The sequence below is a fragment of the Haliaeetus albicilla genome, chromosome 10 (assembly GCF_947461875.1).
Source record: "Haliaeetus albicilla chromosome 10, bHalAlb1.1, whole genome shotgun sequence".
In the NCBI taxonomy this organism is placed as follows: Eukaryota; Metazoa; Chordata; class Aves; order Accipitriformes; family Accipitridae; genus Haliaeetus; species Haliaeetus albicilla.
In genome coordinates, this window is record NC_091492.1 from 15275330 (window position 1) to 15293783 (window position 18454).

The following is an 18454-nucleotide window of genomic DNA, read 5'->3' on the forward strand; positions in this document are numbered from 1 at the left end:
ATCTATTCAGATTTCTATATACTATTTACACATGCGTGAACGTTTTTGCCTACAAATTTCCTAAGCAGATTTACAAATGGGAATTCTGTTCCTGCTCTACCCATCTCAGCATCTGAAAAAGCATGGGAACTAGAATGTATATACAAGCAACTGTGTACTTAGCAACATAGACTGTGAATCTTATTGCAGTCATGCTTATAAAAAAAAATCTTGAGGAAGGAGATGCCTCTTACTTGTCATAGTTTACCATCCTAGAAATGTAAAGTTGGAGGAGATCTTACATGGTCATTTGCTTTGAGGCAGTTTGTGTGTGCCCATACAATCTCTGATGGATGTTTACTGAAGGTGATCTTTAACAATCCAACAGTGAAGAGGAAGGACGAAGCTTTGAACAAATCGGTTAATTTGACCAGTGCCTTAATTTCTCCATCCACAGTCATCTGCCTGGTTTTATGTATTTAATAAATTATTAGAGTGAATGCAGTAATACTTGAAAAGCGGTGATGTTGTACAGGGTCCCAGTCACTGGTCTCACATTCTACTTTATGGAGGAAAGTCTTTTGTAACAACTAGGTCATATTGCTATGTCATATATTTCAAATCATAGGGAGCTACAGTAAATTGTGCTGTTTCTAACTAATGTGGATCTTTGGAACCTTCTGTTCCTTCTGTCATCTTTTATACTTTCACCACTCCAGACAGTTGTAATGCATTTATGGCTTCTTCCAACTCAACAGCTGTACTGTAGCCTATCACCAACATTGACACTGTTTCCCTATTCGTTTTTGGATACAGTTCATGATTATACTTATTGTGATTGGAACTCAGTTGTTTTATTCCAGTCCAATTTACAGATTCCTTCACTTTCTCTTTCTTTCTGTAATTCTCTCTGAGCTTTCTCTCCTAGTCTATCACTATATCCTCTTTGTCTGTGTCTATCATTTCCCAACTGCATTGTAAAGGGAAGGTAAGCCTTTATATACCTCTGCATCACAGTATCTTCACCTTCTTGAATGTCCAATCTGAAAACTTAATGCTGTAGGATCATGATGTGATGCAAGGAAGTTCTTAGAATTCAATCTTTATTTGTTTTGGATCATGCTTCTGTCTCATACTTTGGACATATCACATAACAGCACTCTCTACTTGTTTGTAAAATGTTTACTATCTACCTAGCTCAGAAGCATATAAAATGGATCATGATGTCTCATTACTTTGCGATGGCTGCTTTAAAAATGAATCACTGTGTAGTCTGAGTTACCACAAACTAGATTCTGCTATACATTCTACCACTAAGCAGAGCTTTACCTTCCAAATAATCACATAAGCAGACTTCTAATGTAATATGGCTTGGCACAGACTAAGGACATGAGATTCAAGAACAAATTGTAAAGCTCAAGATCTAGCTTGGCCTCCTAATATCAAGGCATCTGATTTTTAAACAGAATTATCCAGTAGTATTTTAATATGATGTTTTCAACATTATGTAGAATTTAAAAAATGGGTTGTTTACTTATATCCAAAAAATTAATGAGCTGTGTGTTAGGTAAATGATTTTTCTTTGGTTAGGGCTGACTAGTGAGGAAAGTCTGGGGGGAATTTGAATTTTCTTGGTGTGATTAAAAACAGTAACCAAGCAATTCCATTGGCAACAGTGGGACATATCACTTGAAACTAACCTCAGGCTGTTACTTATTAGATCTTTTCAATAGAAAACGGGAGATTAGGGGAAACAGCTCCTTTAAGTTGCTTGTATTTTTACCTTTTCCAAATGATCCCCTTGCTACTGCCTCCAGCTAGGCAGCTTCCTGAGATGTGCACAGACTTTACGGAGGTCAAAATTGTTTAAAAGGAAGAAATAATTTTAACGAGAGCTGCCTCTGAGTATGTAATTTAACTTGAACTAAAAACAGCATTCTGGAGTGCAGAAGAATTGGCCCTTCCTATCTGAAATGAACAGCATTGGGGTTGACAGAACATTCTGAGTTACCCATCACATTATTAATTAATTTAGAATACACTGTGCTTCACTGACATAACAGTGATCATAATAAATTCGTCTAGTAATAATGTGCAGGGCATAGAGGTTCTCCTATCCACACACCCCCACCTCACCGCCCCAAACGTAAGCTAAGTATTTGTAGAGGTACTAGCTGCTTAAACAAAGTTCAACTGCCGGCAGTCTGCATTTTATATATGTTCTTTTACCTAAGGGTAATAAACATGAATTCGTGTCCTGTTTGTGTTCTTGTCTTTTGTGCAAGAAAGAAGTGTAAAACATCTTTCTTGCTCTTTGCCTGACCTTTTCTTTTGCCAGTAAAGTGCAAGAAAACCACCTTTTTTATGTTTCATGGAGTGTTAGAGACACAATGTGACTGAAGGACTAATATTATGTTTAATGGATATAAAATGAATGCCTGAAGCCCTAAATGTTTCCTAGTTCTTATAATCTGCACAATTTTGATTATCTGATCAAAAGAGCAGAGAGTAAAAAAAACCTGAAATTGTAGGATTTATGTATCTTATGTGTGCAAATATTAATTTGTTAGATTTTTAATTAGGAAGGCTTTATATTAGTATGTAACTTTTTAATTTGAAAATCCGAGCCATCTAGAGTTGGGTGAAATGACTTGCCTCCTGTCTATGAATGGTGTCACTGTTAAAATAAAAAAAAAAAGTCTTCTCCTGTGTCTCTGCTACCTGCTCTCTTCCATGTTTTTTTTGTGTGCTTATCACAGGCTTGAAGGCAAGTGTTGGAAAATGTGGATAGATGAGGTGAAAAATCTTGAGTTACAATTGCAATCATCAGTTGCAGATGACTTCCAGTGATGTTACTAGGCTTTCTTATTTGTTAATGAGTCTTTGAAGGGTCTCCAATTAGTTACCGAATCAGCTTATTGTTGCTCCATTTTCTTCATCATGTTCTTGCACTCAAAACAACACCCCTCCCCCCCTAAAATTAAAACAAACCTTATTTTAAAAAAAAGCTCATAAACAGGTGATAGTACATGGCGATGGGGAAATGCAGACCATTTCAATTGTGGGCAACAGTGGAGTTGGTAAAATGGATAAGGCCAGTCATGACAAAAGCTCCATTTTGTAGATATGATTTTTATTATTTTATATAAGGAGACCCTGGAAGCAGCAGGGTTCTTTCAGAGATTCAGAGTAGAATGAACTGCTTCAAATAAGACAGGTACAGGGGCTTGAGGGTAGAGTACAAGAGATATATAAGGCCATCCTTCTCGAGTTCTGGTATGTGTAAAACAAACAAACAAAAGTCCCCAAGAGGTGATGCCATTAAATCTCAAACCCCACATTGTTCTGTATTTTGGTGAAGCAGCCAGGAGAAGTATGAGGCTTTTTCCCAATAGGGCTTTGACATGCTAATTTTATTTTATTACCATGCTCTCAAACACATTTAATACTGTATGGATATGAGAACAGGACAGATCCCCCCGATAAGTCCTTTGTAGAGTAAAATGTAGAGGCTAGGAAAGGAAGCACTTCAAGGAGTCCCAAACAGCTCTTTCCAGTTTTCCTTTCTAAATGGAGTGGAGCTGCCACTTCAACATAATGAACAGGGATAAATAAAGTAATAAAACTGTCTGCATCTACAGCCGTATGGTTCCTATTCCCATAGGCTCAGCAACATCAATCAAAAGTGAATTAGAGATACACGTTATGCTTCTGTTACATATCAGATAGCTGTCCAGGCATTACCAAATGTAAGTTCATTTTAGAAGCTTGTAATGAGACAAAAGCCTGGTAACAGTGTATCTGAAAACTGCTTGCTGTGTTCTGGATTAAATGAGGGTAACATGAGAAACGTGCCACAGCCCTTTCTCTTGCGGTAGAAGCCAGTGGGGGATGAGAGGTGCTTCAGGGGCAATTGAAAGACAAATATTGATAGTCAAATTATTTGAGAAGTTATTCACTGTCCTCTAGCCTCAGCCTCCAGTGTGATGCATCTCTGGTGGACAAAGCTATCTTAGCAGTGATTTATTTAGCTGACTATCAGATAATTTTCTTTCTGGATGGTTGTGCAGTCACAGCATAGGTGTATATACTGCTGCTTCTAGTTTACTCAATAATGATGGTAGTCTGGATTCAGATGAGGGCTTGAAGCACCTGCCTTGGATATCCTGAAATGCTAAGTTGTTCTTGCCTGGTAAGGACTTGTTTCTTCTTGAGAGAGAAACACACTGAATTAAATTTGTTGAAATTCTGTTCAGAATGTACTCTAGGTCTGGCTTCCAGAAACAAACACTCTAGGTAATTTATATGCTGAAAAAAACATTTACAGCTTTCTAGTATTTGATTATGACTTTTTAGTCTAAAGCTGTGTCCTTGCTACCAGGTTACTGGTATACTAGATCCCATAGAACCTTTTATGTGGATTCAGCATACCAGCAAAGTTGCAATTTATATTGATACAGTGAAACAGATCAGTGAAAGCTCATCTTTACTAATACATAAATGTATGAGCATTAGGGGCTTCTACTGGCACAAATATGCATTGCAGTAAAACATCTAACTGGTGCGGTACAGATTTTTGATGGCTTTGTTACAATTTGGGGATGGTGTTGCTTGTTTTTGCTGTTGCTTAGAGGCTCTAGCCAGGTTTCATGGATGCTAACCCCAAAGCATTCAGTTAACATGTTACAGCTTACTACATAGATGTGCAGGTACTATAACTATACAATTTTGGTAGAATATAGCTCCCAGGCATAGCATTACTATTTGTTTGTCCACCTTTATAAAATGAAAAGTTATTCTCCATTTTGGAAGATATTGTGCATTTCAAGTGATTAAATGAAATACCTTTGATTGTTTTCTGCACTGTGCTCCCCTTATTTCTATGAAGTAGCAAGGATGGTACTGAATGCAGTTTCCATACAAAAAGAATTACCACTGTGTCTTCATTTAATACTCCTCCTGTTGCTGTTATTTCTACTTACTCCTGATGCTTGGCTCGTTACAATCGGAGATTTTCTTCTCCTGAGCCCAAAATGCAGTCTTAAAATAAACTGGCGACATGTATGCACTCTTCTAGAGCAAACAGACTGTAACAGTTTTAGACTGAGTAACAGTGGACAATGTTACTGTATTTACATCTCTGTTATCCTAGAATATTACAGTGGGGTTATATTTAGATAATATACAAAAATATCTGGATTTTAACTCCCATGAAAATGCAAAGTGAGGCAATAGCCAGTGAAAAAAACACTTAAATAATATATGGCAAATAGAGGTTGTTTGCTAATCTGTAAGGTGATTTTTGGCCAGTTACTTCACCTCTGCATGTTGTTTCATCTCTTTATCTGTGTTTTGTTTAGACTGTAGTTCTCTGGGCAAGAACATTCCCCTTTTTAATGCCAAGCCCCGCCATACTGTGTCACCTCAGTCAAGAAGTAGGTTCTTCCATTTTGTATAAATTAGAGTAGATTTAGAGGAGCTAACACAGACTAGAGATGATTCTGGGTTATGATCTGGATTCAGAGTGCTATTAATCAAATATTAATAGGAATTTTCTCATTGTATGGTGTATTTTGTTTTTCCACACACTAAATGTATACATAGTTAAGATGCAGTCTGAACCCCAAGGAACATTTACTCTAAATGCAGAGACTGTGAAATTTGAATTCACATCTTAGTTCATATACCTGATATGTCTATTCCGTTATAGAAGATCTAGCTATTTATATATATACACATTATTATATGGATCTATGCATATATATATATATGTATGTATGTATGTATATACTGATGCATCCCCATTTGGGTCTCAGATTTAAGTTATGGCCAGTAATTTAAACCTGTGATGGTAGAACTTAGTTTTATATACAAACAGGAGAACTCCCCCAAATCCAGGGAAATAAAGAGGTATGATATTATTGGTGTTCATAAACAAAGCAGAAATAGTGTATTTTAGTCCCAGGACAGAGTCCCAGGTTTATTTTACATGTTTTACTTTATTAAAATATATTTATTTTCTGTTTATGGAGAGGTAAATGCTTTCTCTGAGGTAATTATTGGGACAGATTATTTTGTTCTCAGTGCTAAAGTGGAGCTTCATTTTTGAGATGTGAATGCTGATAACTGCATATGGAAAAATAAAAATCACTTATCTAGCTTTTTACTGGACAATTTGGATGGGACAAGTGTGTGAAGATTCTTCTTCAAAAGAGGGAATTCATTCTTATTTGACCCTATCAGGAAGACAATAAGAGACATTTGTGTGCTCCTTTTTTAATTGTATGGTGGTTTTATCCCACAACAAAATGTTGCATTACCTATGCTCTTGGCCATCATTAAATCCATCATTTTTCTGTAGATTTCTTAAGCCTTCTGATTAAGCAAGGAAACAATTCTTTTTATGTACACTGAATTCTAACAGGGAAGATTTTATGATGACAAAATGAAAAAAAAGCTGGAATGACATTACAGGACTTCAGCTGAATTTGCATAAAAATTGAAGCTGGCAGGAGATGAGAAAATACCTTAGATTACTTTTTAAAATAAAGTTATGTAATCTCTGAAAATGTTGATCAGGTAATTTTTTTGCTTAAAAACTCAGTGCGCACAAAATTGCTAAGTCCTTTAAAATGTGGGAATTCATTATAAAGGTAAAGATTTTCAGGGTAGTTTTACATGTTGCAATGCAAGCAAGAAAGAAAGAGTTAGAGCACAATCAGGTTTCATGTCATCATTCTTAGCATCTCATGAAAGATCTGTCACAGCCTAGACTAAAAGAAAACAGTGGAAACAATCTTCTTACTAAACCTGGGGTAAAGTTTTAAAAGAAGTTGTTTTGCAAAGGAAATAGTGGAGAAAATAGTGAATACTGGAACTACACATTCGTGTAATGAAATGGTCACTAAGTTTTCTTTTTCATGGTTCTGAATGTTCTGTTTTCCTCTAACGAGAGCAGCACCTAGTGGCTGTAAAATACCCGGCTCTGGAAATAGAGCAGAGCCCTGATGTTTGGCGAGCAGGAGAGAGAGACTTCCTGATCATGCATGTAATAATTCCATAGCAATGACCGTACGATTACTATGGCTCAATTAAATGCTACAGCACTTTACATAATATTTTCTGCTGAAGTATTTTAAATGTTTTTGTTTGCAAACACCAAAATAAGTCTCATAAAATCTTCAGCTAAAAATCTCAAAACATGTTGGGACAAACCCAATGCAGCTGAGAAGCACTTTGAAGTCAGTGACATTTAAAAACAAACAAACAAACAAAAGTTGCAGACGCTTAACATATTTGGGGATTTATACCTATTCTGTGTAAAAAAAGATTAGGTTTGAAAAGTGATATTTAAATATTAAATATTATTTCATGTTTGTGTGCTGCCTTTGACCTTGGTGAAAAATATACAACAGCTATATTTATAGTTTGAATGCAGTATTCACTTTGATCCTGGAATACCTTCCTTCTCATTCAGTTAAGATGACATTAAAATCCAGGTGCTTAACTGTTTATCTAGATATTATGTTTGTTTACATTAAAAAGAAACATTTTGTAAGCTGCTGTGCATCATTTCTGCACTGGGATGCAGTCACTATGTATCTCCCACAAACTCAGGATGATATAGTAGGTTATACTGGGGGAAGAGTTAGAAAATGTCATTTATATCCTATTCCTGTATTTGCTTCTTTTATCTGATATGATGGAGCTTTTATCTCCTTGAGGTGGTAGAGAGTCCTGCAGATTTTAGTGTAACAACTTACAAGAGTAAACAGTAAGACCATTTCAGTCTGTTTTTACCTTGGAAGCTTCTAGTACTTTAGCAAGATAGAGGGCTAAGAATAGATTTTTTTTTTTCCAAAGAACTCAGAAAAATCGTGTTCTGAATTCTTAAAAACCTGGCATTGACTGTCACAATGGCAGCTGATGAGTGAGTTGGTTGTGAGTTTAACTTCATTTAAATGTTAAAGTTAGAACTAAGGGGTTTTCCTCTCTTGATTTATTCCAGTTGTATATACACAGAGGTGTCCATGATTTTGAAAATCCATCTACATGTGAAAAACTAGAATCAAGACAGGATTTCGGGGCTGCATTAGATTCCTTTTTGAAATAAATTTGCTGATGTAGACTACCATATTGACTATTAATAAGAAAAAAATGAGCGTATCCATATTTATTTCCTTCTTCAGCCCAGCTATGATTTGTTAAAGGCTCTTTGACATTAGCTCTGTGATTCTAAAGGTTTGCCTGATTACAGTTTTGTGCAGCGTAAAGCAGTAACTGCTTATTTACAACTCTTTTTGTGAGAAATTTACCTGCTGAGTAGTGGAATGATAGCTCTTGATCTACACTTAATTAATACTGACATTGTTCACATTTATTTAAATAGAGCTAAACACAGAGATATGTAATTTTTATGCCAATTATTCTGGTCGAGTGAGGTTAGCTAATGAAAGACTATTTAATTCATAAAGGAATTGGGTATTTGTTTATTTAAAAAAAAAAAAAAGTTTCACACTGTTCCAGCCTCTTGCATCATTGTAGAATGTACAATACTGATTACATGCGTAGGAAGGTGCTTAACACTAGTGAAGTTTTACATATCTGGAATCTTGGGGGAAATGGGGGTAAGGGAACAAACCTGTTCTTTATAAATTAATGGAAGCAGGTGTTTTGAATGGCTAGTGGCTAGCCAGCTTGGTATTACTGTTGGTTCTAGCTGAGAAGTCTGGTAATCTCTGTAAAAGCCTGACAACATGGAATAGTTGTAGTTGTCAATTTTGATTGTAAGCAGAGGAAAACTAAAGAACAGTGTCTCCTTGCTAGAACAGTGGGAGATTCTTGGACATTGAGGGGCTGTGTTAGTGTTTTGTCATGAAACATTGCCTCAAATTTAGCTTTTGAGAATTTCTGCCTATAGGAATTGCTTAGAAAAACTGAAATGTGGAGAACGATCATCCATGGGAAAGGAAAGGACTGTGGTGGTGCATACCACCCCATCCCTACCACCCCAAGGCTGCTCTATAATCTCAGGAATTCCTGTTAGGCCTTGGCCTTTGTGTAATGAGTTGGGCAGTTAAGCATCCCTTGACTGTACCAGAAGCTCTTGCATAGCTAAGGTGGTGAGTGGCTGTACCAAGAACCTGTACCTGGCCAAGGTGATGAATGAGATCGGGAGTAATTAGTCAACCCTGACAGCCTTGGAACATCCCTTACCTGGATCATAGCTTGAGTGCAACAGTACTAGTGTTACTAGAATTCCAGTAATTTTCTGATGACTAAAGCAAATCATCTTGCGAGCCTATAAACAGCAGTCCTAAGTGAGGTCCTTTGAGCTCTCCTGGACTGCAGGGGGCTGCAATTGACATCTCCCTCTGAGTGGGATGCCTCTCAGAGCTCACAAACTCTCCAGTTTGTGAAGTTTGGAGGACCATCACCGAAAGCCAGTGACGGCAGCTGGGCTGATACCCTTCACTCTTCGAGGCTCAATCCTCGCCCATTGAGAAAAGCCGAGACATTTGAAGCGAATATTTCACTGAACTTGAGGGCAATTTTTAACATGTATACCTTTGTTTATATCTCTCTCTCTCTCTATCTTTGTGTCTGTATGTGTGCATGTGTGAATTGACCTAGGTATCTGATAGCAACTATAGCATAAATACTGCTATTCCAAATCTATAATTAAGTCACTGTTGTGATTGTATTAAATTCTATTGAATCACTTTGTAAATGTTAAATTAGTCAATGATTAAGCGCTGCTAAATCTTGTGATCCACCTTAAACTGTGAATGAACCTTAGACTGCTGCTACACACGTATAATCCCTTAAGACATAAACCATTGCCCAAGTCTGGTACTAGGAGTGGATCCAGCTGCACCTAAGCTCCATCAGGAGTTTAGAAAGCAAGGGGGTCTTCTCTGAACCTTGAGACTCAACAGGAGGGTATCTCTTACCCTTTTGCATCTTCAGTCTCTGTATAAATCACTCTAGTTTGATTCTAACTTGATTTTCCTTTGTATGCTTCATCCATGTATTAAGTAACAGAGTGAACCTTGCCATTGAACTTTGAAGTAATGCTTTTATAAGCTCCTATTAAATCACTTTTGCTAATACCCTTAATGGTGATTCTTTAAGAGGCCCAAATCACTCATTCACAACAAGGAATTCAGTATTCTGGATATTTGGGGTTGAAGTTAACTAAATCTGGTCTGTGCTATTTGTCAAATTCTAGACATGCAGAAACTAAGGCAGAGGTCTGGTCCGATCATTGTTAAATAAATTGGTAGAGAAATCCATCTCTGTGTGAGTGGAACTCAAACCTATAAATGGCAAATCCTGTCAGTAATATTTTTACATATTATCTGTGTGCAGTCTGGTCACATCAGTCTGTATACATGCAGCAGGTTTCTAGCCTTTATGTTCACCTTTTTGGGGGATTGATTTGTAATTGAGGAATGTTCATTTGTTAAAGTTGGACTTTTCTTCCATAGCTGCTAATGGATTGATAAAGTAAATTATGAAGTTAGTTACACGTAGCATATCTTTCAGGTGACTAGTACGAGTAGAAAACCAAAAATAAAACTAGTGTTAAACAGAAGTGCGTTAAAACAATCCTGCTGGCTTTGAGATTTAAAAGACACATTGTACATCTAAAAAGACTGCCTCCACAGCCTTATTATAGTTCAGAGACAAAATTAGAAAAGGATATAGCTTAACTAAAAGAAAGAAAAAAAGTCTCTACTCCTTGCACACCACCTCCGGCTCAGCATTCAGCAACAGACATTTGCTTCAACCGTATCTGTACCAGACTAGAAATGGTGCCACCTTAATGAATATATGAGTCATTTCCAGTTTCCTGGAGAGGGTTATACTGTACACTGTTGTCGTGGTTTAACCCCAGCCAGCAACTAAGCACCATGCAGCCGCTCACTCTCCCCCCCACCCAGTGGGATGGGGAGAAAATCGGGAAAATAAGTAAAACTCGGGGTTTGAGATAACAACAGTTTAATAGAACAGAAAAGAAGACACTAATAATTATAATGATAACACTAATAAAATGACAACAGTAATAATAAAACGATTGGAATGTACAAATGCTGCGCAGTGCAATTGCATACCACCTGCAGATCGACAACCAGTTAGTCCCTGAGCGGCGATTCCCCCCGCCCCCACTCCCCCCAGTTCCTATAGTAGATGTGACGTCACACAGTATGGAATACCCTGTTGGCCAGTTTGGGTCAGCTGCCCTGGCTGTGTCCTGTGCCAACTTCTTGTGCCCCTCCAGCTTTCTCGCTGGCTGGGCTTGAGAAGCTGAAAAATCCTTGACTTGAGACTAAACATTATTTAGCAACAACTGAAAACATCAGTGTTATCAACATTCTTCACATACCTAACTCAAAACATAGCACCGTACCAGCTACTAGGAAGACAATTAACTCTATCCCAGCTGAAACCAGGACAACTGTTCACCAGCCAATCCCATAGGGAAAGGCCATGCTCTGTTTTGGACTGAAGTACTAAATGTCAGGAGAATATTTCAGATTTTCAGTGGAGGGGGCCTCCCTGATCTGAAGCAGGCTGTTCCAGCTGTGTCTGCTGAGGCTTAAAACTTAAAAAGGCCCTGAGGGAGGATAAGCAAAAGTCAGAAGTAGAAATGTAATAATGGTTCTGTTTGCATGGAGTTTACAGGCTGCGCGGCTGCATGAAAGGATGTAGTTGGAAGCTTTGCTGGTCTGTGTGTGTCAGTTTGGTTCAACAAATGTCCTGTAAATAAACGAGAAACCCTAGAGAGCCTTTGCTAAACCTGGTCCTTCTGTGAGCTCTCTTGCTAGCTGCTCAGAGCATGACTATTACTGCCTGTGCAGCTGATGGGGTCTTGGTTGGTAATCCATGTATCCCTACCATAAAGAAACAGGGCAAATATTGGCATCTGGAAGCATTAGGTGAATTTGGAACAATCAGCAGTGAATTTCAGTCTGATTAAACAATTTCTGTATTTCAGCAACTTGTGCAGTTTAAGAAAAATACTGTACATGAGGTTATGACCAGTACTGCAACACTGCACACCTTTCAGTGTGATTAAACTGTGGAATTATATGCAGCATTGATTTGGAATTTGATTTAAAGCTTCAGATATTTACAGTGGTCAGATTTCTTACTCAACTGAATTCACTTCAATTACTTTTGAATTTTGAAGTGGTGCTCTTGCCATGCAAAGTAGCTGCCATGCCCCTCCATTTTCAATAGCTGCTTGAGGCTTCCTGGCAGTTTTAATATCAAGAGTGTGTTTTTAAAAAAAAAACAAAACAAACAAACAAAAAACTGCCAAGATTTTTCTTTTGTTCTTTATACTGATTGTGCTCCACTGTGCATTTGTTTGATTTTTATAATTAGTTGTCATGTATCTCTAGCTATGCTGTACTACATAAAAATGCAGGAGAGCACCTTTTAGTTATAGTACACTCATGCTAGTGAGAGTACTCATTCAGTATTGTTGTTGTAGCCTTCATTAATAATTATATGCCATAATTCATTTTAGTACTTTTATCAGAAAATAAACTGACTGAAAACCCAAAATACATACTGTATCTTTCATAAAAGTTCTTTCAAGTGCTTGCCAGATCTGATCATCTGTACAGTTGCTGAAAGGATCTAAACTGTAGCTGAAAGAGGAAGAGATAGCATTTAAAAAAGGCAAAAAGTCCTGTTTTCCCAGTGTCTTAAGTATTAACATTTTGGGAAACATTACTATTCTAAAGAAAAAGCTATATTTTTATAAAGTATACTAGCTTCCTATAAGCAATCTTCCATAATTAATCCCTGCCTCACTTCTAAGAATGGCTTCATTTACCTTTCTGTTTAATTATTTTTCCTAAAAAGATGGCATATTATGAAGCTAGATTTACAAAGGTCATAATGCTAACTTTGTCAACAAATTGAGCAAGGTTTTCCAAGGCTACGTAACAGCATGAAAGATGACACTGATTGTTTTGTGAAAATGCAGCAGAGTACTGGAGAAGAGTTTAAGGGGAAAAAAAAAAAGTTAATGGAGACCAGCCATTCATTAATTCATTATGTGTTCAGATGCCATTACTCAGTGTTCTGAAGGGAGGCTCAAGAACACTTGTGCACACTCTGAAGCCACTGAAAAGAAAGGCCAGAGATTGTGCTAGAGTAACACTTTGGATAGGCTAGTATAGTAGCATCCACATAATGGGAAAAAAGGCTGCTAGAGAAGATTTAGGAACTCAGTTTGAAATAACGTCTATTCAACCCAATTTGTTGTAGTACCCGGTGACACATTTCATACCAAAGAGAGAGAATTTTTTTAAATGGTTCACTCATCCATAATTAAAAAATAATTTTATTGTAAAAGGGGGGATATTTAAATGTTTTGAAATAGTTTGTACTTTATATAGTTCCCCAAAATTTAATTTATTGTGGATGCCTAGGCAAGTGATTATGAGATTTGGGTTTAGTTTCCAGCTTTGTCTTGACCAAGTCACTTGATCTGTCCCTGTTTCCAATCTATAATGAGAATTAGTGCTTCCCTTCTCCAACCTTCTATTTGCTTTGATTGTTTGCTGTGTACAGTCTTCATCTTAGAACCATGTAATGGAGCTTGGATCTCGGTGTTACCTGAGATATTACTAGAAACAAAACAGTACTTGGATCTCAGAGCTTTAAGGTTCTATAATAGCAGTGCAAATTTTAGCATAAGCTAAAAATATTGTATTATGATTTTTTTTATTCCTTTGGAGAAAACTTGTGAGTGTTTAATCATAAAACAACTACCTTCTTGTACCTATGAAGTGAATGGTGTCTTCAAGAATGACAGAAAATTTTGTTCTTAGGTCTTGCAAACTAATTATACAGATGTTCACATTGTCTATTAGGACAGTGCCAGCAGTTGGTTCTACTAGTTGAAACAGTGCTACATGTACTGAAGACTTGTCTGCAGGAAATAAAACATGTAATGATGTTTTAAATAGTTATTTGTAGTGGATACTGGCCATAGTTGCAGGGGGGTCTACACTGGCAGACCTCGGACTGAATATCTGTGCTCTATTTCCTACAAATGAAGTAGACTATAATTGGCATGACTGCAAGATGCTAACAGTTATGTCTCTTTGCCATGGTATGGTTATGACATGTCTATCATTTGGAGTGTGCAAGAGAGGAATGTATTATTTTTAAGATGTATGAGATTTGTTCATGCTACTTACTTGCTCCTTTTGGGCTCTCTGTTGAACATGTTAATAAGTGCACCAGTAATATTAAAAATGGTTTAAAATAAGGGTATTCTGAAATTTGCTGAAAGCTACTCAGAAGGTTTCTAATTTTAAGAAAGGAGCATTAATATCTTAGAGGAGCAATGTAAAAATTGAGCCTACACAGTTAATTCTGCTGTTATAGGACAATTTACAAGATTAAATTAATGTACAGCAGACTGTGTGAGCAATCTGTTGGATTAGACAGTTTCACAACTCAGAGAGAGTTTAGAAATGTCCGTGAAAATGCACAAGTTCTTAAACATTTTTATTAAATAAAGATAATAAAACCTGATTTAACCTGTGATGTTCCTTCAACTGTAAATGGACAAATACCAATGTGCTAGGATAATCTTTTCATTACTTTCTGAATAGGCAACATTTTTTATGGTTTGTGTGTAATTAAAGCTGAAACTTCTAGACTGCCCTCCCTCTGGATATGTTTACATGGCATAATGAAATGTTGCATATAAATAACAAGGTTGGATCTAGTTGTGTGAACTGAGATATTAAGAGTGATGCTACCATATTTACAAACTGTTTCACATACGTTAATCCCTGTTTCTCAGCATCATTTATTTACGTGTATGGAGTATACTACACTTAATGCATTGCTTTTTTTTTTTTTTCTTTTTTCTTTTAAGCTACTTTATTTAGAATTGTCTTAGGATGTCATTTTATAGACTTGCAATATGTAGTGTGGATCTGTATAGTATAAAAAAATCATAATTTACAGATAAATCTACTTAGAAATGTAGGTCTGTGAGAAGTACGCCATTAGGTGGCACAAGAAAAAGCATACCCAACAAAAAAGAAGGTGTATAACATCAAAACATGTTCTTCTGACAATGCCAATAGTTTCTTGACCATTAAATTTAATATTTAGTCCTGTGAGCACCACAGAACTGTTTTCTCTATATTTGATTTGATAATCTTTAAATATAATGTCTCCTTGACTTGGCCAGCCTTTGGGAGATTTCAGTGACTCAGTGTTCTGGGTTGTCAGGCATATGTCTCAGAAATTGGTGGGAAAAGTATATTATTCAATGCATGCACAATGTCCTTAATAATACTATTACTTTTTAACAGAATTTAAAATATCTGTATAAACTGTAGTCTTGCTGCCACATTTAGAGGTAGGTCTTCCCAAAGGCATACTCCATTATCTCTTCAACTGAAATAAATTTTGAGTCTGTCTCAGTTCCTGTTCTCACACACACCTGGAGAATTCCACTCAGCTATAATTTAACCAGAAAAAAAAAAATCTCATATAATTATTGGAAAATCACCTTTTGTTCATTTTTATCTCTAATAGCTCTGTTGATGAAAGAAAAGTGACTATCAAAGTAAGAGGCTGCTTAAGAATAAAGCAATACAAAAGCTCATCAACAACAGAATTCAGTGATAGACCCTGAGGCAATTTCCAAGCTATTAGAACTGCCTGTGGAGACTGCCAAGCTGCAGTAGTTACAAAAATATCTTTCACAGTTTGATGTTTTTCTGGCCTCTCTTCTTATTTTAAGGAGATATTGCGTAGTTACTAAAAGGCAATAAACAGTATATTTAGTGTGAAATTTTAACTAAATATATTGTAACAACACTAACAATCAAGTAGTAATGCTACCATAGTGTGTTCATTTCTCTACACTAATTTTTAGTAGGTGTTCCAATTTTAAGCATAAGTAGAAGTACAACTGAGGTGAAAAAAGGCTAAGATGGAAAAAATGCTTATTGCACATCAGCATTTTATTATGATTTGAAATATTTGCAGACTGAAAGATTATTTAAAAAAACAAACAAACAAAAAAAAAAAACAAAAAAAACAACAGAAGCACTAACCTGAGATTGCATGATGATGATGATGAAGACAAAAATAACACAATTCTATTTATTATGAAGGAAGCAATTCTAATTCCTTCTATGCAATGAAGTAAACTGAGATTCATTTTTTCTTATGCATTCTAAAAAGCTGAGTTATGTTCACATATTCTAAACACCCATGTTTAGAACAGTTATCTTTTTTTTTTTTTAACAGTACACAAAGAAAGTAATCAAATTTGGGGCATACTGTACTAAATGTGATACAGATACAAAAAGAAAACAATCTCTGCTTTGCCCTTAGTGAAATACTTCCCATCTCATTTTAGAAGATACTACAAGTGAGTTTAACAAGCTATAGAAGGGCATTAATGTGAAATGAAATACATATTCAATAACAACGTGTCGTGGTTTAACCTCAGCTGGTAACTAAGCACCACGCAGCTGCTCACTCACTTCCCCCAAACCCAGTGGCATGGGGGAGAGAACTGGGGAAAAAAAAAAAAAAAAAAAAAAAAAAGTAAAACTCATAGGCTGAGATCAGAACAGTATAATAGAACAGAAAGGAAGAAATTAATAATGATAATAACAGTAATAAAATGACAATAATAATAAAAGAATTGGAATATACAAAACAAGTGATGTACAATGCAATTGCTTACCACCTGCCGACTGGTGCCCAGTTAGTTCCTGAGCGGCAATCTCTCCCAGCCCCATTCCCACCAGTTTATATACTAGGCATGACGTCACATAGTATGGAATACCCCGTTGGCCCATTTGGGTCAGCTGCCCTGGCTGTGTCCCTTCCCAGCTTCCTGTGCCCCTCCAGCCTTCTTGCTGGCCGGGCATGAGAAGCTGAAAAATCCTTGACTTAGTCTGAACATAATTGGCAACAACTGAAAACATCAGTGTGTTATCAACATTCCTCTCATACTGAACCCAAAACATAGCGCTACCAGCTACTAGGAAGAAGATTAGCTCTATCCCAGATGAAACCAGGACGCAATGGCATATAGATTAGCTACATGTATAAGTTTGTGTTGTACAAGAGTTCTTTGCAAAGTACGGACTTCTACTGCTCTCCTTTTTGTTGCTGTGCCTTGGCATGCTTGCAAAATGCTGTCTGAATATAAGTAGGATACAATGTGGCTCAAGGGAATTTAAGTCTTGAGCTATGTGTTATAAACAGTGGCTAGAATAAAAAAATTACATGTAACAACGTAATTTAATAACTACATTGACCTGTAAATAATTTGTTTTACCTGGATGGTGTAAGGTAATGTCAAATATTTTGATGCAGCACTTACGGAAGGAGAGCTCAAAACAACAAATAATGCCACAAAGTCAGGAAGCTCACAAGGATATCTGTTGTAACTGCAAAGCAGAATAATGCACAGTTGAATAACAGCATATGTTTGGCATTTTCATTAGTTAAATTTTTAACCCTGAAATGAAAGCAAAAATGAACATTCAGTTTTATATGAAACAGTTTTTAACATAAGCGGAAGTTTCATGTCAAATGTTGCAGTGCTGATTTTTAATCATAAGCTTCCTGAATGTTTTCACACAAAATACTGTGCAAGCACCATTTACTGAAGCAGGCATGTTGGTTACAAACTTACAAAGAATCAGTTTAGATTGCCACATTTTTTAAGGGAAGTGCTAAATTCTGAAGAGAATCTGGCAGGTCACGTGTTCTTACTACTATGCTCCCATGTGATGAAGATACTTGGATTGGTATGTGCTGCTTGGGGAATATATTTTCTAAAAGATGCTGTTTCCAGCGAAACCCTATCAGTTTGAGAAACACTCTTCTTGGGCATACTTTTTCTTTTCTCTTTTTACTGAACGTAAATGCACGTGTGAAAGGACTAATATTTAATATGGTAATAAACCTGTTGTTTACTAAGTCTGGCAGATTGGTGGGTAAACTTTACTTCAGTACACACATTGAAAGGTAAATTCTATGCAAGCATGGAAATTGAAGCTAAACTCTGTTCGAATGTAGAAAAGAGAATTACGTATGTAACTTATTTCTGTCTCCATATACAGATGAGGCAAGAGGTTAGCCAAGGAACTCTGGAGGTAAGTTGAAGAAGAATGATCCTGTCTTGCAGAAACTATGATAAGCATCTATAAATGTCACTTATATTGACAAAAGTGTATGTGATATCTTCACTGTATTTGGATAGGATCCACAGTCCTCAAAGGGGCAGAGTATGTACAAATTTGAGATTTTACGAGTATAAAGGGACTACAACTAAATGTAATCATGTGGTGTAGGGCCCTTTCATTGTTCCTGAGAATCAAATCTCTGCATGGATGTGAACTACCCTATTTAACATTTCTGTTGGACAGTGAGAGAGCCTCTGGTCTGCACAGCATTC

General features: G+C 36.5%; 1 long non-coding RNA gene across 2 annotated transcripts in view; it reads left to right on the forward strand.

The window, feature by feature from the left end:
* The window catches only part of LOC138687259 (uncharacterized), an 83529-nt gene that overhangs the window by 59042 nt on the left and 6033 nt on the right, over window positions 1-18454 (forward strand). For both annotated transcript variants that reach the window (XR_011326521.1, XR_011326522.1), the window contains exon 4: window positions 18120-18152. This is a non-coding gene — a long non-coding RNA (uncharacterized lncRNA). The remainder of the gene's footprint in view (window positions 1-18119; window positions 18153-18454) is intronic.